Source organism: Peromyscus eremicus, chromosome 11 (genome assembly GCF_949786415.1).
Source record: "Peromyscus eremicus chromosome 11, PerEre_H2_v1, whole genome shotgun sequence".
Classification (NCBI taxonomy): domain Eukaryota; kingdom Metazoa; phylum Chordata; class Mammalia; order Rodentia; family Cricetidae; genus Peromyscus; species Peromyscus eremicus.
The window spans coordinates 43,866,710-43,894,580 of NC_081427.1; the positions used below are offsets into that span (position 1 = coordinate 43,866,710).

The 27,871-nt window shown below is 36.0% G+C and overlaps 1 long non-coding RNA gene across 1 annotated transcript in view; it reads right to left on the reverse strand.

The window, feature by feature from the left end:
- Positions 1 to 3,605: 3,605 nt before the first annotated feature.
- The window catches only part of LOC131921394 (uncharacterized), a 368,523-nt gene continuing 344,257 nt past the window's right edge, over positions 3,606 to 27,871 (reverse strand). Inside the window, exon 3 of the long non-coding RNA XR_009381994.1 lies at positions 3,606 to 3,819. This is a non-coding gene — a long non-coding RNA (uncharacterized LOC131921394). The remainder of the gene's footprint in view (positions 3,820 to 27,871) is intronic.

Below are 27,871 nucleotides of genomic sequence, written 5' to 3' on the forward strand. Positions count from 1 at the left end.
AGGAAATGGGAGAGGCTTATGGGACCCTACCCTTTACCTATGAACTATTGGCTATCTACAGATTCTGACTTCTGTTGTGTGACCTTATCGAACCCATGAGACTTCAGCAGATAGTTCCAAACCCATGGTCACACAGACAACACGAGTTAATCTGGGTGAATCACAAAACAAAATGAATAGGCATAAACAAGAGTGATATTTGTGGTGTTAGTGGACAGAGGTGGCAGGGAGGTGGGGATCATAGTGGCCAAGTTGTACATATGTGACACTATAAAATAATAACAATAATGATAATTCAAAAACTGAAAATAAAGATCACTCCCTTGCTAGGAAAAAAGAAAACACTTCAAAGTAGAATTATGTAAGACTTACTAATTGGAAGCCCTCCCTCTCTTTTTGCATTCTCTCTGAACCAAGTACCTCACAAAGAGATGAAGTGCTAGTGTCTATGACCTCATTATTGCAGTCTAAAGTTCCTACACAAGTACTGGTTGCTCCCAGGGCTGCAGTGTGGTTCTACAGGAGAAGAATATGCTTCTAGACTCACTACTGTCTGATAATTGACAGAACCATATGATATTGAAGAATAATTGGCAAGTGGTCAGCTCTGAAATCACACATATATGAGCAACAATAAATGGACTCAGTAGATGACATTTTTATGTTTCTATAGATGGATAACAATAATAATCAAAGAAAAAGAGGTCATGAGTTTAAGAAGTATTTAGGCATGGGATGGGTTGGAGAAGAGGAATCAGAGGGAGGAAAGAAATGGAAGGGGAAAATTATATAATTATTTCTTAATTAAAAATTAAAAACAAAAAAAGCCTTGAAGCTTAGAAAGGAAATTAAATCCAAATGGTATGAAAGTCTCCTATTTCATCAAAACATATATAATTCCTAAGACCTCAGAGTGAGTCAACCAGAGGACCTGAGGGGCACACTGACCTTTACTAATGGCTAAGTAACTTGGCCGTGATCCATTTCGCTAAAGTGACATGAATTTCTCCTTTCCTTTTTGAGGTGGTTTGGAAGGTATTTACTGTTCTAGTTTAAATGAGATGGCTAGAGGGTAACATCCCTAACCTTACCTTCTATTTTCTGCCATTTACATTTCTTAATTTTCTGATGCTAGACATTGATTTCAAAACTTATTTTTGTTTCCTAAGGTCATAGAAGTCCCTTGGGTAACTCCCTTGTCTCTGTTTCCTGCCAACTGGCTACTCTTTGTGTTTTCTCTTGACTGCCTTTTGGAACAAAAATCCATCTTTGTCTCATCTTTGTAAAACACAAATTACTTCATCATATTGAATAAATATGTAAACAGTAAGTACATTACTGATACTTAATTCTCTGGTTCTTCATTAAGAGAAAAACAAATTTTGAAACGAAAAAGTTCTAGGCTGCTGACAATCCAGAATCCTGAATCTCCTTGGCACCTGGGGGACTGTCTGTTTGTTTTGAACAACACATTCAAATTTAATTAAACAATTTTAGCTCTTACCTGAAGTTTTTAATTATACACATTATCAAACTACACAGAGATAATATTAAGTACATTTTATCATTTTCCTTTAAAAGCATATGAGCTCAAAATGAGAAATCACATTTGGTCACCAAACTTTTCAGATACCAACATTAATTGAGTCTATCAGGGACTTAAATTAGTCTGTTGAAATTTAATTAGAAAGCCTTCTTCCTCAAGTGTGGAGAAAGCAAGGTAATTATTCTAAGATGTACCTTGTATACAGAAAAGAGTTGATCAGGGCTGACTGTTGAATTTAAAAAGGTCGATTTGAAACAACGGCCCTGAGTTGGTGTTTGGGGATTTATTTCTAGAGGGTTCTTTCTCACCATTTCATTTCACACCTGTACACCATTTCTCCATGCCCTAAACTGTTTGCACAAACACTATAGTTTCTACCTCCCACTTACTTTCCTCCCTGATGTCTGGACTGCTACATCCTAAGCTTCTGGGTGGAGAGGGTGATTATTCACAAGGGAAAATCTGGATACTGATTTCTTAGCAGGATTCCCTGGGAGAGGGCATCCTCAGTGAACACTTTACAAATGTGCCCTTGCAACTCATAGATGGAAAAGTGACAACTGTTTTACTCCACTTCGAGAGGGGAGTCTGAGAAGGTTGGGTCTGACCCAGTGTTTGTGTGTCTTTCTCTTTGCTGATTATTCATTAAAACTGATTGTTACAGTAATCCATAACCATAAATATAACTAACGTCTTCTGGGAGTTCTCTAAGATGATCACCTAGGGGTGATCTTGAGAATGCCTGGTGTCTTGGTGTCTGAATCCAAACCTTCCCCGCTACACCAATGAACAGCAGTGATGTTGATCCAAATTAAGTTCAGGGCTATAAAGAACCTTTACGTAAGATTACCATACTCAATTCTCACTTGTCATGGTATGAAACTGCACAGTATTTGTACACTTTCCTTATACATACTTGACTAGAAAAAAACCAACAATGCATATTTCCACTATCCATTTTATTAAAGTGAGTATTTATTATCTTCTTATTTAATAGCAATTGTTTCATTTTCTTTTTTAAATAGTGTGGGGCTTGAGAACTGGTAAGTAACAATTTTTAGAACTAAATTAAATATTTTTTGGAGTTGAGTTACTGGACAAATTTCTTTTGATCACAACTTTTTGTAAATCTGAAAAGTGCCTTCCCTAGGAATTCCCTTTACCCTTCAGAGAATGAACAAGAGTCTCTTATGTACCATAAGTTGATTTTTGTGGCATCTCTTAGGGAATACTTGGGAGTCTGTGTACATATGGCTTCATTCTTGTTCCCTTCCATCTAAACTTGTTTAAGAGGCAGCTGGCCAGATGAACAAACAGTGGATATGCCCACTATCCCCATTTCACTATGTTTTATGGGCTAATGTTGCTACTGAAGAGTTAAATCTCCCTTGATAAGGAGAACATCACCACCAAAAAGATGAAGAGTACTAAGTATGCTAAGTAGGAAGCCATATGGAGGAGACAGACTTTGGCTGACTCCCTTCTAACCATCAAGGCTAAATAAAAGTGCTTTATTAATATAAGTACTAATAACTACTAAAATAGCATTAAGATAAGAGTGTCAGAGGCCAAATTACTAGACTCATGCATATAATTGCATATCTTCTTTTATTCTAATTACAGTGTAGTCTAGTCTTGATTCCAGATTCATTTTCCCTCAATGAATTATCACCTATTGTTTCTGCATGTGTCTGCCTACATGATAATGAATGCATTAGTTATCATTAGTTAAGAACTTTAAGAATCACTTATGGCCAGTGTAAGTTTTCCTGGTACAATTTCTTTTTCCTGGATTCTTATGAACAGTCATCACTACCTTTCAACACCTTCCTGTGAAACATTTATGCCACATGTCTCCTCCTGTGGAGACAGATGTTACCCGAAAAAACCCTCTCACTGTTTTTCTTCTTTTGATCCTGATTCAAAAACTTATTGTCCTCCTCAAATCAAACAATGGGCCGCAAACAAATTCCAAAAGATCACATGTAACAATCACCACGGAAAATGTATAATGTGGAAATGTCACTGAAGGTACTCACTCACCCACTTGAGTCTGCAGACGTGATAGCAATCAGAGGCAGGATTTTCAGTGGGAGGCTGGTTGGCCTTGGGATGTTCTCTGATTCACTTCTCAAGTCAGTTTGTTCCAACTGTCTGAAGGCAAGAGGAGGGAGCTGGATACTGCGGGATGAAAGTCTTCGCACAAGATAGGGTTCCATCCCACGGAAGGGGTCCTCTTCTTCATTACTAGAATGCAATGTTTCCTCGGAGGCCTAAGGCAAAATTCAAGAAAGTCGACAGAATTAATAAAAGGCCCAGTATGTGTCATTATGTGGTGACTTTAATAAGTTCTTGGAAAAATAAGTGCAGCTATACATGCAAAATGCTGATTAGAAACAAACAACATAAGTGAGAAAATATCTGCTGAGAAGCTGAGATATAGGTTTGTTTTTTAAAGCATTTTTTAAATTCATTTTACATACCAATCATGATCCTCCTCTTCCCTCCTCCCTCCCCTCCAGCCTCTCCCCCAACCCATGCCCCATTTTCTTCTACAAGAAGGTAAGGCCTTCTATGGGGAGTCAGCAGAGCCTGGTACATTCAGTTGAGGCAAGTCCAAGCCCGTCCCCTGCATCAAGGCTGCTCGAGGTGTCACACATTAGGCACTGGGCTCCAAAAAGCTCATGCACCAGGGAAGATCCTGATCATACTACCATGGGGCCCCTTAAGCAGATTAAGCAGAGGGCCTAGTCCAGTCCCGTGGAGGCTCCATAGCTGCTGGTCTAAAGTTCATGAGTTCCCACTGGTTTAGTCTGGTTGTCACTTTAGGTTTGTTCTTAAACAGTGGGTTTGCTTATCATTATTTTTATTTAGGTTTTATTTAGGTTTGGTTGTAACAATTGGTGTTCTTAGCAATCTTAGAATTTACTAACTTTGTATGTGAATCCTATAAAACCAAACATGTTTTCTTTCTCCCTTCCATGGAATGAATCGCAGTAAATCCATCTGATTACATGTTAATACATGCATGTGCTGAGATTTGGGTGTAAGTGCATTTTTTCCCACAAATGTGCTTACGAACAAGGAGAAGGTAAACTTTTCCCCTTATTCTTTAACTTTTACTTCATTATTTTTATGGTTTTCCAATTTTAAACAAGCAAAATATTTCTTATTTTTACAGGGTTTCTATCTTTAAAATATTTAAACTTTTATTCCAAGATAGTACATATATTATTTTAGGCTATTATGGAAGGTGTCGTTTCCTTGATTTCATTCTCAGTCCTCCTGTCATTTGTGTATAGGAGGAGGACTTCTATACACTCAAAGAATGATGTCACTGAACTGCTGACCCTTCTATCACCATCTTCTGAGTGTTGAGATAATAGCATGTGGTACCACAGCAAGTTCACGACTCTTATTTTTTATTTCCTGGATGGGACTAAATCTATAACACACATTTTCAGGTTTCTTGCCAAGTGTTAAAATAAGACTTTGTAAGAAGGAATGTTAAAGGGTTAAAAGAAAATCTGAGTGCCTGATGGGATTTAAACTACTCTCAAATCTTGCAAAATTTCCCTATACTATCTACATGCAAAGGGAAAACAGATTTACTATAAAATAGAAAATTAAATATTTTTATTATACTTGAGAGAAAATATATCTAGTGAGCATAATCAATTCTAAGTAGTTGAAAAGCCTTCTTTAGTAATATTTCTAGCTACCTATTCAAAATCATGAAGATATCAAATGTTGCAAAATGCTTCAATAGAGTGGTGAGCTTTTGCATACTTGCATTCCCACTTCATTACTTGTGTTCTTGGAGAGTAGTTTAACCTTTCTTTAAGGAATCAGTTGATTTAAAAAAAGTAGTGGCAATGTTTACTTATGGGAATCCAACTACACCATGCATGTGGGAATATTTAGAGCTGGCTGCCCAAGTGTGGTAAGCAGTCATCAATGGCGATTTCTTTACTTTTGAGTGTTATAAGTGAAGAAACTCACCCAGGGAGTTAATACCTTTCTACAACATTATCATGTTTGTTGTAAATTCAGACCACAACAACTTTAGAGCAAATACAAGTTTCGAGTTTTTGTTTCACTCTTCATCATACTAATATCTTCGAGCATTTAACTGATTTTTTAAGCAAAAATTTAAAATTATTGCCTCTGAAATAGAGATGATAATTCACCTCTCAAGATCATTGTCTGTTCCAGGTATGTAGCACGTAAATCACTAATACCCGGTAAAGTTTGTGCTTAACAAGATGGCAGCTATCATCGTTAGAATCCAAGCAAACCCCTAATATTATTTTCATAGCATTATGTTACCTTTGGTGCTTATTTTCCTTGCTGATTTCCAAATTAAAAAATTCACCTTCTTCCTGATATCTGTCTTGAAATGTGGGAAGGATGTTCAATGATGGGCTCTAACCCTGAACTGCACTGTCTAACTTTAGTGACAAGTGGAATAATAGAAGGACCTTCAAAAAGTAAATTAGAAGCTGGAACTAAAACAGAAGGTTCATTTATTCCAAATTTTACATCTGCAAATCTAGATTCTGAGAGTCTCTTCTTTGAGGGATAGACTTTCATTATAAAACAATGTCAACAACATTAATGACTAATATTTATTGAGTATTTACTAAGTTGTACTATGTTTTGCAGATTGTCTTAATTTGTACTAAAATCCTGAGACAGCCTTCTTGCTTTTCTCACTTTATACATTAAAAAATAGATATCTATAAAATATCACACACTGCCCAAATAGTCCCATGACAAGGCAAAGTCCAAGAAGCCTTGCTTTTCTTTGATATTTTAACTATAGGACCCCAAATTTCATACACATGGAAATACCACATTCCCAAACAAAACAGATTGGCTGATCATGATAAAAGTCAGAATCCAACCCAAAAGCTCTTTTAAAAAAATAGAGACTAAAACCCACTATGTAACACTACCTTAATTGGCATAGTTCCTGGTACAGAGTACAATGCTCGAAAAGAGCACTGAATGACCACAGATGCATAAACCTCACACTCATTTTAAAAAGTGAACAGAACTGAGCTCACAACAGCCCTACCTAAACAACCAAAATTAATTATAGCCTACAGCTAAATTAGGAGATAGAGACTCTAAGTCCCACTGAGCCACTAATGACACACAGGGTCTAAAAGCTACTAAATCTTTCTGGGTTCTTAGGCATAAACCAAGAGCTTGCACAAAGTAAACCTTAGGACAACTTTTGGTCCAAAATATTGTGATTTTGCAAGAACCTGTGGAAAAGTGAATGTTTAATGAGATGAAAAATACAAGACTGGGGGTGGGTGGAGGAAGGGAGGGTACACAAGTAACATTGCCAGCATTCACACAGGAGAAATGAGTCCTAGGTATTGGCAAATATCATCATAGAACAAAGCTTCAAAGTTGACCATCACTCTAAGATAGCTGATGAGACATAATTTAGTAAATTAAACGTGTGGATAACTTTGTTCAGAATGAACGCATGAAGAAGAATTAAGGATGAGACTAACAGGTCTTTGGTCACACCGACTGAAGTCAACATTGTTTTATTGAGTGCTTTGCTGCCCACTCTGGGCAGTAGCATTGAAGTTAGAACATTGCTTCGAATAGCCCAGGTAATTTGGTGAGATGACAATGATTGAGAAATCCTCTTTTAAGTTAAACTGCCTCAAGGGGTAATGTCTTCTGAGAGAATGATTCCTATTAAAACTAAACTTCGTGTTTATGTCCATATGCCATCAGTTTAAACCCATCCCTTATATATTTTACCTTCATACTAAAAATAACAAAGCAGTTGATAATTGATGTCAACATCTAATTTCCCACTTGAAAATACTATAGCAGGGAGCCTTTTCATGCTACAGATCAATGTGCATCAATTATGCTTTAGAAGTGCACAGAACATGTTTATGAGGTATAAGTTGGAAGGCCAAATGTTTCTATTTGGGAAAGAAATAGAAACCTAACTACCAGAGTCATATGAATATTATTGAAAAAAAAAGAAAAGCAAAGAAAAAAGAAAAGACACTTTGTAAGGAGTGGAAAAATAGTATTCCCAACATTTCAAGCCATTATGTTTTCAAGCATAGCATTGCTAACCCCCTGTGTTATGATCACAGAGAGTATGTGCAAACATACAGGACCAGTTCCAGATCTGTCCAATCACAGTCTGCATGACTATACCCTATGAATAAAAATAATAATCCAGATTTTTATGTGCAGTAACATTTAGAAATAATGCATTTGACAGTTTAGAATAGTCTAATAGGAACATGTGACATGGATACAGCTACAAAGACATTCATTAAAGCTCATTCATAATAACCCGTAACTGAATGTAACATAACTGCCTCTCTGAAGAGTTGGCTTCAAAAATTGGGGTATGTCAAATGATGAAATACTACTGTGAGGCTGTTAAAGTACTGCAGAGGAATTTGTAAAAATATGATAATTGCAAAATGTTGAATGAGAGGAAGAGAGTATAGAGTGATGTTCATTTTTATAAAAGATTTCATCAAAAACTTAAAAAGTCATATATTCATAGAAAATTCTGAAAGGGTATATCCAAACTCCTTGGGTGTTATTATTGGTAATGATCTTGTTTTTTTTAAGTCTTTCTTAAATTACTAGTTTCTACAAATTCCATAATAAAAGTATTGCTTTTAAATTATTATGCACAATGGAAGTCAAAATAATAAAAATGAAACATTCACTTTTCAAAACTATTTCTTTTTGAGATAATATACTTACATCATTTCCCCCTTTCCTTTACTCCCTCCAAAGTCTCTCATCAACTCATTCTTTGTTCTCTTTCAAAATTTTGGCCTCTTTTCCATTCATTGTTATTATACACACACACACACACACACACACACACACACACACACACACACTCCTAAATACATAAGTACAACCTCCTCAGTCTGTACAATGTTACTGGTGCATATGCTTTCAGGGCTGATCATTTGGTATTGGATAACCAGTGGATGTGCTCTCCCTGGGGAAGACTATTTCTCACACTCTCGGCATTCCTTAGTTGTCTTAGTTTGTTGTGTGAGGTTGAGGCCTCCTGGACATTCCCCTGTCCACATTAGCATGACCACTATTGTTGTCTTTGGTCAGCTGATATTTAGGCAGTCATGTTGATGAGACATTCTCTTTTAATGGTACTTAGAAACACCTCTTATTCAGCTTCAAGATATTTATAATAAAAAATAAAGGAAACATGGGAGCATTTGAGTGAATTTAATGTGAATCTGTTAGATGATAATAAAATTCTCCATGGTAATTAACTAACTTCCATGGAGTAGTTGGTACACAAATAATTTTAATATAATTCTGTTCACTGTGAGAATAAACATGTTTCTAAAAGTTATACATGAAACAATTCTGTAATAATTGCTACTTACAGTGGGTTAGCATTAAATATTATTAATCATTATTACTCCATTTTTGTATGCTTCCATTTTCAATTTGTTTGTTGTTCTTTTTCCTTTAAAAGTTGGTAGCAAACCTCTTGCCTTTAGCATAAAAATATACATATATGTATAGTATATATGTGTGTATGTAAAAGTGATAAATAATTTTGTAGCTGCTGATAGTCTAATAATTTTGAACACTTATTTTATATAGTTATATAAAAATGAAATTTTCTATGGAAAATCTTCCTTAAAATATTGTGATTTGCATATGAAGTGTCCCATCCATCACAAAAAACAACTCATGTACTGAAAACATGGTTCTCAATGGGTAGCACTATTGAAGCAAATGGAATATGACTCTTAAGTTTATAAATGGATTAACCTGCTGATAAGTTATACTGAATTGGCTGTTAGGAGGTGAGGTCAGCATGGAGGAAGTGGGCCCCTGGAGGTGGTGTGTCTTAGAAAGTGTATTTTGTCTCTCATCCTTTTCTATCGCTTTCTGCTTTCCTGGATGTCATGAGGTTAAACACCACGACACATTATTGCCCCTGTGATGCTTTGCTTCACCAAAAGCCAGTAGCAATGGCATAAGCTAACCATGAACCAAACCTCTGAAATCATGAGCCACATTAATCCTTCCATGCTAAAGATGTTTTCCTCAGCATTTTTAACAGGAAAGAAAATTAACCACAGGTGCACATGTGCGCAGGCACACACACACACACACACACACACACACACACACACACACACACACCTATCAGTATCGTGTGAATGTCTCCTTTTTCTTTCAGTCTGTGTGCTGACTAGTTTCTATGTCAACATGAGTTTTACAGGTAATTTGGATTTTAAAGGAGTCTGTATATTTTTTAAGAGATAACTTTTAAGGTATTTGAGTTTGTAAGGCTGTTAGACTCTTTAAATTTGTAAAATGTTTTGTACTGTGATATCTTTATACAAGGAAGGACAAGCTGTGGCTTAACAGTGATGGATTTATGTGCTAAGCTGACAAGGGGTCAGTTGTTCTGGCTACTTTTATGTCAACATGATACAAGCTAGAATCATCTGAGAGGATGGAGCTTCAATTGAGAAAATGCTTCCATATGATCAGGCTGTAGGCATTTTCTTAATTAGTGATTGATGGGGGAAGGTCCAGCCAGTGGTGGATGGGAACACTCCTGGGCTGGTGGTCCTGGGGTATATAAGAAAGCAGACTGAGCAAACCATGAGGAACAGGTCAGTAAGCAGCACTCCTCCATGGCCTCTGTATCAGTTCCTGCCTCCAGGTTCCTGTCCTGTTTGATTTCCAGTCCTGACTTCCTTTGGTAGTCCTGACTACCTTTTGGTTTATTTGGCTTATACTTCCACTATAATGTGGAACTATAAGCCAAATAAACCACTTTCAAATACATGCTTTTGGCCATGGTATTTCGTCACATCAATAGTAACCCTTGAGGGTAGGGGTTTGATGAAAACATCTCATTCAGGATTGAATGCTCCAAAGTCTCACTTTCTGCACATTGTCCATGGTTCTTTACAAGCATACAGACAGCCCACACTCTACAGTTCCTTGAAGGTGTGTGTAGACAAGTTAAAGAATGTTACATGACAGACCAAAGATTCATAGCTAAGGGAATAAGTGACACTTTCACACATGGCACATAAAACTTTGTGTACAATACCACATTCCTTTCACTGTCTTGTTGCCAGCCTTCTCCATGTTTTGAAGATGGCAGATCCATAAAAGGAAGAAACTGTGTAGAGAAAATTTTTGTTTACAGAAAAAAATCAATTGACATTCATCAACATTTAATTTTGTTTACATGGGCCATTCATCTGTTGGAATGAGTTGCTAAAATTTGGGGTTTACTATTACATAAAGTGCTATGTTATATGTGTGTACACACATATTTTAATTAAGCTCATTTAAAGTGTGATACTTGATTTACTCCTTAAAAAAGAAATCACTGAATACATAGTTAAGAGTCTTCTGGATGTGAGAATATAGAACCAAGTCAGGCAGTGGCTTTCTTTAAAGTGCTTCTCATCCATTTATGGAGAAAGGTAATAAGTCATAATCACTAATGTGTAATAAAAGCAGTAACAGAAGACTTAGAGGTTCTCAGAAGCACAGAAGTAGGATAAACCTTGTGGGTGTGCATATGCACACACATGATCATTTTAATGCGTGTGTTCATGCAGGGGCATGTGAACATGTGTGCTTATACGTGTGAAAGCCAATAGTCAATGTCCATGGTTTTCCTTAAATGCTTTTCACATTATTTGTTTAAAGACAGTTTTTTCTTACTGATCTGGAGCTCACTAGTTGGCCAGGGTCCATCTGGCTCCCTCTCCCTTGTGCTGGAGATATAGATGTATACTAATTCTATTTCCTTTGATAGCCTAGAAGCATGGCTAAAACAATCTTTGTATCCCTACCACCCAGCCAGGGCCTGGGACAAAAACGTGCTAACTACACCTTGTTGAAAGAGTTAATTAATCATGTAGACATAGTGGTTCCAGTTTTCAACTGTAAAATTTGGGAAGTTGAGTAATAGTACTTGACATTTCCTAACTACTAATAAGTTAGGTGTGAAGCATGAACACATAAAAGAGACTTTTGAAAATTTCAGCTATTCTGAAATATTTCTTTAGTCTATTCTCATGTCAAACTTCTTTTCAAATACAGTTACACAACTGTTTCACATCTGTGTATTCAACTGTGGCAGAAAATAGTTTTTTTAAAACTATCTATATTGAACATATATTGATAGATGTTTTGCTTTCCATTAATCTCTGATCATTACTTATGCATTTATATGATGCTGTAATGTATTATGTTACAAATAACATGATTCAAAGCATATTTGAGACTGTGCATGGCTTGTAAGCATCTACTATGCCATTGGAAAGATTATTTTTGAGATTATAATATAATCAAATCACTTACCCCTTCCCTTTCTTCCCTTCCAACCCTCCCATATGCCTGTCATTGCTGCCTTCGAAACTCATGACTTCTGTTTTCATTAATTGTAGTTCCCTGTGTATATGTCAATATGTGTAAATAAATATATATATTTCTAAATATAACCTGCTCAGTCTGTAAATACTACTTGTCTGTATATTTTCAAGGATGAACCCACTGATGTGGCATTCCCTGTGGAAGACTGTTTCTCCACTCTCAGTGTTCCTTAATTGCCTATGAAGTTGAGACCCTGTGATATTTACCCCTTATACTTTGGCATGTCTATTTTTACGTGTGTGTGTGTGTGTGTGTGTGTGTGTGTGTGTGTGTGTGTGTGTGTGTGTGTTTAAGGGCTTGTCATGTTTATGTGTGCTTGTAGTGGCCAAAAAGGCTTTGCTTACCCTGAAGCAGTAGTTACAAGTGGTTGTGTGCTATCCAAGGTAGGTGCTGGGAACTGATCTTGAGTCTTCTGAAAGAGCTGCAAGGACCCTTAACTATGGAGTCATCTCCCCAGTTCTCTAATAAACCACTTTAAGAATGGGATTTACACACCTGCAGATTTTGGCATCTACAAGGGGTCTTGAAATAATCTGTGGATGTGAGATACAACTGTGAATGGACAGTTTCTGCCCTAACTATAAAATAAGAATCAGAAGAGTCCCACTGGAGCTTCGAAGAAGTTGGCATCTTAAACCTATGGACCGACCTTCAGAGGGACAGCTTAAGATGAGGGTGGGCTTTTAATCACTTGTAATATTACATTCCTTTCCTCCTGCCAAATTCATTTGTTGCATACTAAGTTCTGCAAGAGTAAGATCTGCCTGGATTTTACTTTATAGAATAAACAAGATAATTCTGAAACTCTGATCAACTACTTAAGGATTAGGATCCAATTTAACAACTCATTATAACTGAACAGAAAATCACAATTGAAATCTCAGTAGAAGATGCCAAGAGTAGATTGCCACTCTGTTATTCTTTCATGTCTCAAAAATCCCTAATTATATACCAAAGTAATAACTGACAATCAGCAATAAGATTCACTTAGCCTCCTGCCAAATTTTTCTCTATCTCATTACTGATTGTATATGTTTTGTTCTTAAATGTTAATATTACCCAATTAACTCCATAGAATACTGACAAGCCAAAGCAACAGACATAAATATCTAAAGGCTTTTCCTATTGAAAAGGACATTGTGATGAATTAGCATGATCCATTTTCAAATGAGTATTGTATAATGGCCTAGAAAATGCACTTGTAGCATGAGATCTTTGTAAACAATGAAAAACACCTAGGATTAATACAAAGAGAGCAGATAGTTCTGTAACATCCCCAGAGTCCAACTCAAATATAGACTGTGATTTCATGCTGATTAGGAGAGACAGAAACACTGGCATTTTCTAAATCCATTTCCTTTAACTCTCCAAAACTTCAAAAAATTTCCTAAAAGGAATACAAAATGTTTCATTCAGTAATACTCTCATCAATAATAAATTCTTTCTGTAACTCTAGGATTCAGCTAACCTTCTATAAAGAGCATTGAACTTTACTGTATGACAATGAAAAATGAAGTTGATTTTATTTTGTTAGTAGAAGGGAGAACATTGGAGGAAAGACATGACTTCTTCCAATTATTTACTATATAAATATGGCATGGAGTAATAGAATCATACCTGTAGGAAAGATGTCAATGCCGGTTATTGTAGGTTTTCTTTTCTTTTCTTTTTTATTAATATTTGGTCCTTAAAAGTCATGTCTTCCTAGAAAATTAGATTAACACCAAGCCAGCTTACTCTCTTGGTATTTTTTTTTTGAGGAGAAAAAAATCTATCTCTTGAGGAATTAGGTGTCATAGCACAATCTTAACAGGAATTTAAAGATTTTAGTGTGTTTGTTTTTAAGTTTTTTTTTTTTAAAAAAAATAAAATATTATTATAAGTATGAAATAACAAAACTAAAATTATTATCTATGCAAGGAAATATTTATAATAATAAGCTAGGTTTATGAATCTACAATAAAGTAACAAAAGCTTGGGCTATGGGAAAGAGAAGAGGAAGCAAAGAGAGTGCAATCGCTCTCCACACAGAGAGGCACAGTGATGCTTCTGCTTTTCCTGTTGGTGTTCAGATAAAGTTTCTCAATGATAAATTGTGGATAAAATAGTATTTACTTGAAAACCAATGGTCATTAATGTTATTAGTGTTACAGCTTAACAATAGCAACATAGGATGTAATCAATCCCTTCTTTAGCAAAAATTGTATTTGTTGTACTATCTTCCTGTGAAGACAGCTTCTTGGTTCCCAGAAATACTGCACGAAACCCTAGTCTTTGACTGTTTTTCAAATCTGGAAAATGAAGTGTCGAGAAAGGTTGGGCTGTTAAGAGTGACTCTATTTGTAAGAGACAACACCTGGTTTTGAAACTGGGTTTACACATATCAAAGCACAGAGGTTTCAACTAAAATTTAACACTGCAACTTTTTTTCCCAAGAGATTCTGACTAATCTTATAATCCTATGTGAAGAATAGAATTTAAAGATACAGGAATGTGACAATAACTATCCAGGCCCGAGATGTGAGTACTGATCTGACTCAGACATTTTTTTTTTTTTCATCTATGGTCCGGTACCAAACTTCCCTGCCCAGGATCCATCCTGTGCTGCATCATGGGCCAGTAAGACATTAAAAGGAGCTATACCTCTTCACAAACATGGTACCCATTCACAAACATGGTAATAAACCACAAAGAAACCCCAAAGTACACTCTTGTAACATGCCTAACCTACAGACCAAAATTTTTAACAAAATCCTCCAGTACATGGAAAGGACCATTCATCACTCTCAAGCGGGAACATGCCTAGGAATTCAAGAAGAGTTCAGCATACTCAAACCAATACATGTGATACACTATAATGACAGAATTTATTTAGTTATTTGCTTATTGTTATGACAAACCACCCAATGGAAATGATGTCAGAGAGGAAGATATATTTGGGCTCATGGTTTCTGGGGAATTTCAGTCTATCAAAAGGTATGATGGGGTGACTCCAAGGATATGGGAGTATGTGACAGAGGACCTCCCACGGCAGCTGGAGAGAGCTAAAACTAGAGATGGACATAACTGATGCATTCTATCCCTAGTGTGCTATCTGTACCACCTGGGCTCCACTTCCCAGAGGTTCTACAACCTCTTATGGTAGCACCACTGACTAGAGATGAGATGGCCAACTATGTGTGCCTTTAGGGTACATTCTATATTCCACTGTTAAGATTATAAGGAAGGAAATTATAAAATTTGTCATCATTTCAACATATGCAGAAAATCATGTAACAAGGATTTCATAGATGTATACAATGAAATATGATCATATATACTACCACCAAATCCCTTCCAAATCTTCCATATCTTCCTTTAACCTGTCCTCCTCCCAACTTAATATCATTTTTGGCAGGAAGGGGAATCCACTACTTCTAATTAGAGATGCTCATACATGCATGGCTGTGGGGCCACCTACTAGAACTGAAGCATGGGAAACCTACTAATAGCCACATCTTCAAGTAAGAATAATTCTGGCACACACCCCTGTAATTATTTATTGTCCAGAGCTTCTCAGTACAGAGTAGAGCCTGGAGATCATCTACTGTACCTCCACCAGGATTTGGTTAACTTAATCTTCTGTGGGCTTTGTATAGATAACCACACCCATTGTTATTTCTCTAAATGCTCAAGCTTTCAAACTGCCTTGTAAATATTTATGTGTATACTCATAGTCCTGAGTTGCTCTCAACCTTGGTCAGAGAAGCTTCTATTTGCAGAGGAAAGCATCAATGGAGAAATGAATAATTCTCCAAAGTGAATTAGAGACAGAGTGCTCAGCCCTAGATGGGCTATTAGCTTCTCCTGCAGAAAGGCTCGGGGAACATATTACAAAAGGATGTGGGAAGTGAGATCTGGACAAGGGGAAGAAGTGGTGAAATAATGTCTTTTGGACACGACTGGACTATCACATTCATGAGCTCACATCAGCTGTAATTATTTAAACATTTTTATGATACTCAATATATTAAGATAGAAGAAATACTGTTCAACACAACAGACATTGATTTTGACAAGCCTAAAGTTAACACCATTAAAATTTGAAAGTCTTTTCTTTTGAAATCTAAATGAAGTATGAATGCACAGTCTTACCCTTTCTGTTGAATTTCAGTAATGAGAGACTTACTCAGAGCAATCAAGAAGAAGAAATTAAAGTATCCAAGCTGAAAAGAAGTTACAGTCTGTTTGTAGGTGACATGATCTTATAGACATATCATTATATCATGATCCTATCTTAATCATAAGACATGAACCCCAAAGATACCATTAAATACTACTATTAATATATCTGAAAGATTCAGTAAATTACAGACTACAAAATTAACATGAAGATTTGATTGAGAATGTATACATGTACAGCAACCTTTGAAAGATGAATTTTTAAAAATCTCACTTATAATAGCATCAGAATGAACTAAAACACTTAAAAATAAACGCAACTAAAAATGAGACATATGTTAGTACTTTAAAAACTTAAAATTATAAAACATTGATGGAAGAAGTTAAAGATGCAAATATATGGAAAGGTATCACATGATCATGCAGTAGAACAATTAGCATTGTCAAAATGTCTATAGTGTCCAGATTGATCTACAGGTTCAATGGAAATCTTATCAAGTTTCAATGGCGTTTTCACAGAAATGGGATAAATTCTAAAAGTTTTAGGAAGCTACAAAAACTCTGAATAGCCCAAGCAATCATGAAAATGATCAGAGCTAGACGTATCACACTCCTTTACTTCAAACTAAATTTCAGTGCTACAGTTATCGAAAAGTAGTGTAGTAGTTGCTTACACACAGAAATATAGACTAACACAACAGACATGAGATCCCAGAAATAAACCGTGCATAGTGAACTAATGTTGACAAATGTTCCTAAAATGCAATCTAATAGAAGGGAAGTCTCACCAATAAATTGTGCTGGTGAAACTAGACCTCCACAAGACAAAGAATGAAATAGGAGCCTTATCCTACATCAAATACGAAAATTAGCTCATGAAATGAACAGATATTTGAAAGCATAAAGCTTCAAAAAGAAAAAAATAGGGAGGAAAAACTCCATGATATTGGTGATTCCATTAGCTACATCTTTAAGAACACACACAAAAAAAAACTAAAAGAACACAGGTGATTCATTATCGAGCTAAGATAAACTGCACTGAAAGGAAACAATAAACGAAATAAAAATATTTTCTACCTATAAAGTACTAAAAATGTTTTCAAGTCGTTTAACTGACACAGGGCTATCAGTATCAAAACATTCAAGCAACTTCTATAACTCAAAAGCAGAATCAAGACCTTCATTTAAAATGGGTAATAAGCTTTGGCCGAACATATTTCTCAGCCCCTAGACCTCAGGTTGCTCAGTGCTAAGCATGAACCACATTTGTACTGTACCAGATTGTCATAATCACATATGACACACAAGGGATTTGTAGAGTGTTGGGTACACAGTGTCAACTACAATCGATAAGTGGTTCATTGGATGTTACTTTTCTATTTTAGGTAATTTGTACTCAAAGAAAAAATGGAAATATTACATAGGAAAGATATGTGACTTCTCTGTAACTTTCATATTAGCTTCATATTTGAAGATACCCCCAAAATGTTTTTATGGAGAGGTCTGAATGATTTGCTTTCCAAAAGGTCTACCAGACTGAGAATATAGCTCAGCTGGTAGAGCAGGGGGCTAGCATGGATGAGATCTGTGGTTTGATTTCCAGTACCACTGAAAAAAATGTTGTTTATAATTACACAAAAATATTATACTTACTACAAGCCAAAATAAAATAAAAACAAACCTAAACCGGGTAATGGCCTAAAAACTTCTCTAAAGACATATAAATGATAAATAAATAAATAAATAAATAAATAAATAAATAAATAAATAAATAAATAAATACAAAATTTGTGTGTGTGTGTCCAACATCTCTCAAAAGCAGATAATTGCACATTAATGACATTATCTCATATGTATTAGGATATCTGCAACAAATGTTGAAGATATGAAAGAAAAAAAACTCTCATAACTGTGTATGAACTCCAAGAAAGGCAGTTTCTGACACCTCAAAATAAGTGTAGTATTAATCATAATGATCATGATATAGAAAAAAGCCAAAGATCTATGGATAAATGGATAAAAGAAAATGTAGTATATCTATACAATGGAATGTTATTCAGCAAAGAAAATGAAGCAAATTCTGCCACTGATGCCCTTGGGGGACACTTGGCTAAGTGAAATAACCAAATGCTATATGGTCATGCTTAAATATGGAACCAAAGGCTATAGAATCAAACAGCATAATGGTGTTTGCTGAGGTGTGGAATGTGGAAGAAGTTTGATAATTCTCATCCAAGATCACTAAAGTTTTTTTGCTTTAAGATCGATTTGTTCAATGGACAATGAACACCATAGTTAATGATATGAAATTATTTTCTTAAAATTTAGAGTGGTGTCAAATGTCCCCACATCCCCAATACCAAAGGCTATAGAATCAAACAGCATAATGGTGTTTGCTGAGGTGTGGAATGTGGAAGAAGTTTGATAATTCTCATCCAAGATCACTAAAGTTTTTTTGCTTTAAGTTTTTGTTTTAAAGTTTTTTTGCGCGCGCACACACACACACACACACACACACACACACACAAAATGAAAAAGTGGAGGTGGATATGTTGGTTAATTTTACTGTGATAACTTCTATAATGTATACCTAGACCAAATCACTGTGTGGTGAACCTTGAACACAGGTTGTGTGTACATATTTATTTTCAATTATATCACAATAAAGGCAAATACACAATGAAATAATCTCATTCTTTTAAAATAATGAAACATGAAAGTTATTAAGCTTTTTACTGTAGTGAGCAATGCTAGTAATTTCAGCCAGACACTCATGCAGCAATCAGCAAAATCTTATTAATGAAAAGTTCCACGGATATATAACCCAGATATTTCAACAAAAACTTTCATGGAGGACAGAAATGGGAACTTAATGGTCTCAAAGAGAATTAAAAGGCAGAATGATTTATCCTGTTAACCTTGTTTAAAGCAAATGTTATTTCTGAAAGCAGAGAAAATTGACATTAAGAAATTAAAAAATGAGATACGTTTATAAGCATTTTAATAATAATGTAGTTAAAAATATGCATTAGACATACACTGAAATACAGATGAAGGAAATATTATGCTGACTTCACTTGACTCCTACTAGAGGGAAGTGTGGATGGTGGGGACACAGGGACAGAGAATTAGGACAGCTGGAGCTAGACAATGAGTCTCTAGGGTCTGTGATACTCCCCATATCTTCATACATAAGATTTGTGGATTTTTTTTCTCTTTTAAATCAAAGAGGGAGAAATAAAATGCTATGCAAGGAGGGCTTTTACAAATGTACAAAAGCAAGTGGACATCACTTAAGTGAAATGGCTTGCAACCTGTTTTACAAAAGACTAAATCTAAAATCAGGAAGCGTTTAAAAAATAATTAAAACAAGCCTATAAATTGCTAAGCATTCCTTAGAGAGGGAGGCTGTGCATATTCAACACATCAAAATAATGTTAATGATTACATAGAAATCTAGGCCTATATTATACCCTTTTTAAACAGGAATTTCTTCATTGTTGATTATCCTCTGAAAAATGTTAGTTCACAGGTCTAATCCGACCAATAAGCAGTCACTGACCTGTTCACAAATACTTCTATTCTTTTGGTCCTGAAACTGGATACTCAGAAGAATATGTTATCCCTTATAAATGAAATTTTGCACAAAAATCAATAACCATATCTGATTCAAAAAAACTGAAAGACTCTAAGAAATTAATGGGTTTTTTTTGTTTTTCATGGTTCGCATTCACTCCCCAGGACTGTGTTCTGAATACATCTGTTCCTGGAACTCAAACTCAAGGCTTTAGACTTTTCTTTGCTTCAAGGTTATAAGAAGTTTTCTTTTGTCCCCTAATTTTCAGACTTTTTAAAGAGTTAGAAAATCACAATAATAGGTACATACAACTTTTATAAACAATTAGTTTTTAATGAAACTTAGCTATATTTTCTCTGCCACATTTTGGCCTCTGAATAATATTTTCTAAGTTATTCATAAGATGATTTATCAAGATGTTGCTTTTCAGTTGCTACCCCAAACAATGAAATCAAAATAAATTCCCAATGATTTGATTTGTTGCCATGGGTTTCCTTGAAGGACAGAATAACAAACCACTCTAAATCTCAAAGCAACAAGAACTTTCTTATATTACAGCTATCAGAGTATAAAATATTTTTTCATTGCCTAAATAATTATTTCTTAGTTGACACAACACAGCTGAAAAGTTAAAAGAAAACATTATGAATAAAAGATATAACTAACCACTAGAAAATGTAGCTTAAGCAATTGGACAACTAGTTTTAAACCCCAGCAGTCAATCCTTATCCATAACACAAAGACTTGACAACATATTTTACTTCTCACTTTTTAATCACACATATATATTTAACTTTCATTTTGTTTTAGTTATAATTTGATTTAATGCATTTTTCTTTCAGGGTTGGAAATGACTTGAACTCATAACTAATTCAATATTCACCTTACCCATCACTTTCAACCAATGGAGCTAATGAATTTTCACTGTAGTTCTATAAAGCAGTCTATAATTCATTCCGTATTTGAGTTACTCAATCATGAAATCTGAATGAATTTGATGAACATGTGTAATGAAACAGGCACTGAGTCAGAGTCTAAGCACAGCAGCAAACAAAGTGAGCAAAGATGGCTGCTTCCAAAATCTTGAACTCCACCAGCTCCTGAAACTCAGTTCATTCCTATCCATTAGTTTTGCTCAATATACTGAGCACCACAAGCGAAACACAGAAAATTTCCAAGTCACCATGAGAAATTCCTCTAGTTTATAATGTAATTGGGCTATCCTATCCAACTTGGTTTTAGTTTTCTAGGGTCAACGACATGAGGTCTAAACGCTTTGTACCATGAAATTCCTCTGAAGATATTTGTCCCACTCTTGCCCCAGCTAACCAAGGATTCCCCAGTTCTATTTTTATGAATAATTTATCTAATTCTCTGTCTCTGTCTCTCTGTCTTTCTGTGTGTATGTTGTGTGTGTGTGTGTGTGTGTGTGTGTGTGTATCTGTCTGTCTGTCTGAGGGATATACGTGCATCATGTGTGTGCAGCTGCTGGCAGAAGTCAGAAGAGGGTATCGGATCACCTAGGACTGAAGTTATAGGAGGTTGTGAGCCTCCAGATGTGGACGCTGGGATCTGAAGCTGGGTCCTATGCAAGAGCAACAAGTGCTCTTAACTGCTGAGAAATCTCACCTGCTTCCGTTCCTCAGATATATCATTAGGCCCTTAAATTCCTTCAGGTTCAAGGAATATGTAGTAAATTTGTACAGTGGGCTGAAATGAACAAAAAAACTGAACCATGAACTCTTCATGGTTGGTTTCCATACAAAAATACAAGTTTAACAAAAGGCATCTACTGCTGGGCATAGTGGGACACACTTTTAATCCCAGCACTTAAGAGGCAGAGGCAGGTGGATCTAGATGAGTTCCAGGCCAGCCTGGTGTACAAAGTGAGTTCCATGACAGCCAGGGCTACCCAGAGAAAATCTGTCCTTAAAAAATCTAAAAAAGAGAAGACATTTACCAATTTTGTCACTAATTCAGACTTTGAAAACTATATAAATGGGCCATCTGAAGCATATCTCAATGCCACAAGCTTGATATTGCAGCTTTCTTCTTGATATAGTTCAGACTTTAATAATGATTATAATTCATGGATGCACTGTACTATCTCAATGAAATCTTCTTAAAATTTTAAAATTTATTTTAATTTTTAGTATTATTCTTTCCATCAGTCATTAATTGCCTGTAGTGTTTTGTCTAGGGGCTATGGCCCCATGAAATTTCCCCCCTTTACATGCTAACATTTGTATTGATATTGTCAATTGTTCCATTCTTGCTGATGCATCCATTTCTATGAGAGACTATTTCACAGTAGACTTCCTGGTATTTTGCCTCTTCGAATCTTTCTGACCCTTCTTCCATGATACTTCCTGAACCATAGATGTAGAAGTTGTGATAGAGATGTATCAATCAGGGAGGGAGTCACCACAATCCAAATCTCTGCATTATGTCCAGGTAGGGTTTTCTGTGATGGTCTTCATTTGCTGTAAAGAGAGGCTTCCTTGATGAGGAGTGATAGCTATATTTATCTCTGGGTAGAAGGATAAGATTTAGAATGAAGTAAGGAATTACGCTAGACTAGCAAAGTTGCAGTGGTATATTATTTCCTAAGGACCATAGCACCTGGAAGCTGGCAAGGTTTCCAGTACCTGGCATGACTTACCCTTTGCTAAGTGAGCCTTAATTCCAATTAGACAGCTATTAATTGCCACCAAGATGTGAGTGCCCTTACTGCACCTTTATGCATATCTTGCCATGGTGGTAATGATGATGGTTCATAGGTGTTGCAGCTGGGTAGGACGATTTGATTCCTTCCTTTCTTTTGATAGCTTGCATAGTATTTTCAAGGAAGCTATGCCAAAGGAAAGAGGCTTTCAGGTCAGATCCAGCTCAAATCACCTAAGTCCCTTGTCTTAAGCGTGTGCTGTCTTCAACAGTAAAAGTCCACCCTCTGTATAGGTGGTATACTATGTCCCTCAATATATTATGCATACTAATAAACTTATCTAGAGTCAGAGGACAGAACAGCCACTAGATAGACATAGAGGCCAGAAAATGATGGCACACACACCTTTAATCCTATCACTTGGGAGGCAGAGATCCGTTCAGATCTCTGTAAGTTCAAAGCCACACTGGAAACAGCCAGGCATGGTGACTCATGCCTTTAATCCCAGGAAGTGATGGCAGAAAGCAGAAAGGTGAAAATCAGGAACTGGGGCTGGTTAAGCTTTTAGGCTTTTGAGCAACAGTTCAGCTGAGATTCATTCTAGATGAGAACTCAGAGGCTTCCAGTCTGAGGAAACAGGATCAGCTGAGAAATTGGCAAGGTGAGGAAGCTGTGGCTTGTTCTGCTTCTCTGATCTTCCAGCGTTGACACCAATACCCGGCTCTGGGTTTGAATTTATTAATAAGATATTTTGAGATTCATCTACAACCCTGAATTCCTGAGAGACAACCAAAGACTGTATCAATAATCTATACTCTGTTGTGAGTAACTGGACTTAGATTGCAATCAAAGTGATAGGTGTGGAGATCTAAACAATTACAGAGTTCAGTTAATTTACTTGGGTTCTAATTCCAATTCCATTAATGAAACCCAAAGATGAATATATATTTGGTACTGAGGTCTGATGTCATAATATTGTTTTGTATTTATTTTATAGTCACCTGCACTTCCAATTACTCTTAAAAACAGTTCTCACCACTGCTCATCTGTCCTCTAAGCATGAGTGAGTTCTTCTTGCCTTGGTGTTTTGAAAACTTTTACTTTTACTTTAAAGTTTTGTATTATTATAGGTAAACTTCCACTCCAGGCTATCAAATGTTATATATACATTCATTTTGTTATCAACAATATTAGCTGTTCCTCCCATCTTTGTATCATCTGTGAATTAACTTCTCACATGATTAAATTTTTCTATGTAATTATTGACAAACATGGCAACACAAAATCAAATCCTTTAATAATTCGTTATTATGGACTACCCATGAACATAGGAGATCATGAATGAACCTTGCATCTTTAAAATAAAATCTTGGTTTTATATTTATGTGTATGTGCTTCTATAAGTTGATATGCCCTATATGAATGCAGAAACCTATAGAAGCCAGAAGAGTGCATTAAGTCCCCTGGAACTAGACAGCTGGGAGCTGCCATGTGGGTGCTGGGACCTGAACCTAGGACATTTGCAACGGCAGTATGTGCTTTTCACCACTTGTATCTTAGCCATATATTCAACATGGAACATTTTATTAAGCACTTGCTGCAATTTAGATAGACAGTGGGACATATCCGATAGGCTGCTCCTTCAGGAAAAGAAAGACAATTTAACCTGACAAGCTTCCATATTAGTTATCTGATCTATACTCAGATGGTTACTACTTCGTTTTCTAAGGGCTCATCATATTTTATAAAGATCCATTTTAAACCTGCATCTGAGAAAATGAATGAGGCTGAAAGAGATTATATAATGAAACTATTTCACAGACACAATAGAAGTATGAGATGCTTTATGTACCATGTAGGCATTTAAAAAAATAATAGAAAGCTAGAAGAAAAAAATAATATTCAATAAAAGAAATTAAGTCAACTTTTAAATTGCAGTGTGTATGGTTTCCTTTTTTCTAGTGTGTGTCTTTATTTCAATTTAGGCTGTTAATAATTATTTAATAATATGATATAGCGCAACTTTCCTTTTTATCTTATTTGTAAATAAGAGTTCATGAAAAAAAGACTGCATCTAAGATTAAATAACTGACTTACCTACTCGACAATTATTTATTAAACACCTGTGTTTGATACTGGGTAGAACAGTGGATGAGTAGAGAAGGCCTGTTTTCATAGAATGTCAATGTTGAGGTCAAATATAAAATAAACAGTAGAAATAAGTGGACATTACAGAATACTAGACAGTGTCAACTATTTGGGATAAAAATCATAGAGTATGTAGACAGAAAAAGATGTTAAAAAGAAAAATAAAATCACACTAGAAAAATTCTCAATGTTTACTGCTTATACTAGACAAGAGCCTGTAACCCGGAGCTTGCAAGCCTAAAGGGCCAGAGGTCCCATCCATAGCATCATCAGCTCAGCAGATACACAGGTATGGAACTGTACAGATCTTCCTTCTGACTGGTTGCTATGAACTCACATTTTCTTTTTTAGGACAAAGATGCTTACATTGTTTTAGGACCAGCTAAATTTTTTTTCTAGAGTTAATTGGCTTAAATCCCTCAAACTGTGCTGACTAGAACTTTGACTTTAGTTTGTGTGCATCCCACTGTCAGACCTAGAACTTCAGAGGAATCAGGACAACTTAAATTTTGGCTACCAGGTTCTGGACCGACTACCTGCACTATGACTGCCACAGAAAAATAAAAATGAAGTATAAAGAACAGAGTGCTTTTAGACAGACATCTATGAGCAGCCTCTCAAAAAGAACTAAAGGAAATAAGATTAATGTTCTAGTGCCTAAGGCTGTAACACAAGAGAATTCACTTCCTTTGTCTTCCTAAAAATTGGTATTCCTTAGTCTTATCTCCAGTGGACTGTTACATAGCTCTTCAAAGACGTAGCCAAGTTATTAGTCATGGGTTCCCACAGAGACATGAGCCAGCTAATAATTTCCAGTCAGGCAGTGGCTGTGAAGTCTCAGTGAACTAAGGCACACACAGGGCTTACTACAGGGAGAAACATAGTGGAAATCTTGATGTCCCACTACATATGTCTAAAGCAGAAACAAATTCACTGAGAACTGATAAATTAAGTACTAACACCAATTTATCATAGTCACTTTTGTTGTTGACTAAGACTTGATTTTTTCCCAGTTTATAATGCTTTCCAAGTGAGGGAGGTCAAGTGTAAACACACTGAGAAACCTGAGCAGTCCTCTGGCAAGGCATGTAGTCCTGTGCACCTGTGCATACCCATCTACTTACCATGTGTACTTTCACTTACTCCAGTTGGGCTACACATGTTGTGTTGGAAAAGTTTGTTGCATCACTTGGTGCATTTGGGTTTTTTCTCTTAGCATTTATTACAGCTTTAGTAATCATATCTAAATTTCTATACCATTCAATTTATTTCAGCTTCTGGAGGAAGGGATTTGTCTATCTACCTTAATTTCACTAATATGTGTGTGTGTGTGTGTGTGTGTGTGTGTGTGTGTGTGTGTGTGTCTGTGTCTGTGTGTGTCTGTGTCTGTGTGTGTCCACACATGTGCTTAGCTGTTGGGGTACATAAGTGGTGGTAAGAAGATGAACTTTGGGAGTGGATTCTCTCTTTCTATCATGGGTTTAGGGGTTCAAACTCAGGTCATCAGGATTGAAAGGCGAGTGCCTTTATCTGATGTGCCTCCCTCAGCAATTGTATTTTATACTTTAACTACAACAAGCATTTAATTGCACAGCGTGGATAAATTTTCACAATCTTGGCCCCTTATCCTTAGGGTCAAAGACAGAAGTAGGTTAGAATAGTATCAGATTTAGAGTATTAAATTCATGCTTTTAAATATGTTCACTGTTATAGAAATTCTATTTGTTATTATACTAATAGACAGGCATCCAGATCACCATGTCTTAAGCTGACAGACATTAATTATGATTAAATATTAATAAAGTATTTGAACTGGAAATACAAAACTACCAGAAAGTAAACAAACCCAAAAACTCCTATTTTTCCATTTCTGGAACTTTATTTGCACAAAAACAGATCTGACATGTCAAACCATTTGCCATAGGGCAGTATCTGCATACTTTTCTCATTTGGCATCATGTATTTGTAAAAATATGTTAAAATGGTACATCCTACTTACATATTGTGATACAGATTGATTTTTTTCTAAAACATAATACAACCAACTAATGGGAAAAATTGAAATTTTTCATGCTGAAATATTTTGTTCTATTCAGTTTTATAGACAGCAGCGCTTTGTCGATTCTTATAGTCACTGCTGAGCCATCTGATTATTAATACCATGTACAATAATTTTTAACTAAAGCCTTCTAGTTGGAACTCAGTTACATCAATAGCAGGCAGAAGTACAAGCTGCATGACACAGGGGTCATTATAAGTGGGACAGCTGCTGCTAGCTGAATTGCATCATTTCACAGGAGAAATTTATCCAGCCTGTACTGTTGTCCAGGTTTGGACGGGCACAAACGCAGAGCTAATGAGGACAAGATTGTTACTCCGCTGCCTGACCAGCCCCTGTTAGCTTCCTGGAGGAAGACAGGTCTGCAGACATAGAAGGCTCCATTAGCTTCACCAGTCACCTCAAAGCAGATGCATTTTTCATTGGGAATTCAAAACATGCAAAGGTAAACAGCAACTCCTAATGGGCCCGCATCAGTACAAGAAATGAAGGCAGCTCTACAGAGGGATTGCTCTGTTGTTGTACATGCCACCAAGGGACAGAAAGTGCCCTTAGAGTATCCTCATGTCATGAGATAAAAAGAAATGCATGGTTTAGTCTGTGGCAGCTGTTTCTGACATCTAGGCTAAGACTATATAAAGACAAAAAACACTTGACGAAAACAGAGAACCCTGTTTCAAAGTGGATGTATTTGGAAAGGGGACAAGAAAAAGGACACAGCCTCTAAACATTTTAATAGCAGCATTTCCTCCTGTCTCTGTCTTAATTTTGTGCCAAAGAGTCTGTATCACACCAAGGCTTTATTAGACATTGTCTCTTTCATTCATCAGGCAATGATATTGCCGTCACCTTTGATCTGGAGGACACATTTGAAGACCACTAGATTTAGATGTCTAAAATTACAGATAGTATCAAATACCATAGAGACATAATTTTTCTTTGTTAACAACCCTATGACAAAATTTAATTTCTCAATTAGATGCAATAGAGCTTAACAATAAAAGTAACCAAATAGAACAAGTATAACAAAATATGGTTATCAAAATTATTTCAAACTTACAACATGCTTATTTCTGTAATACTTTACTTAATTCTTGCAGACCAGTTGACTCTGTTAAGTGAAGCATAGAAAAGCAAAGCTTTGAACCAGAAGGGGATGTTCAGATGGTCAGTCCATGCTCAGGCATTAAAGCTACATATCAGCAGAACTTGCTGGTGCTGGACTAATGGCAGTTGGCTATTTCTAAC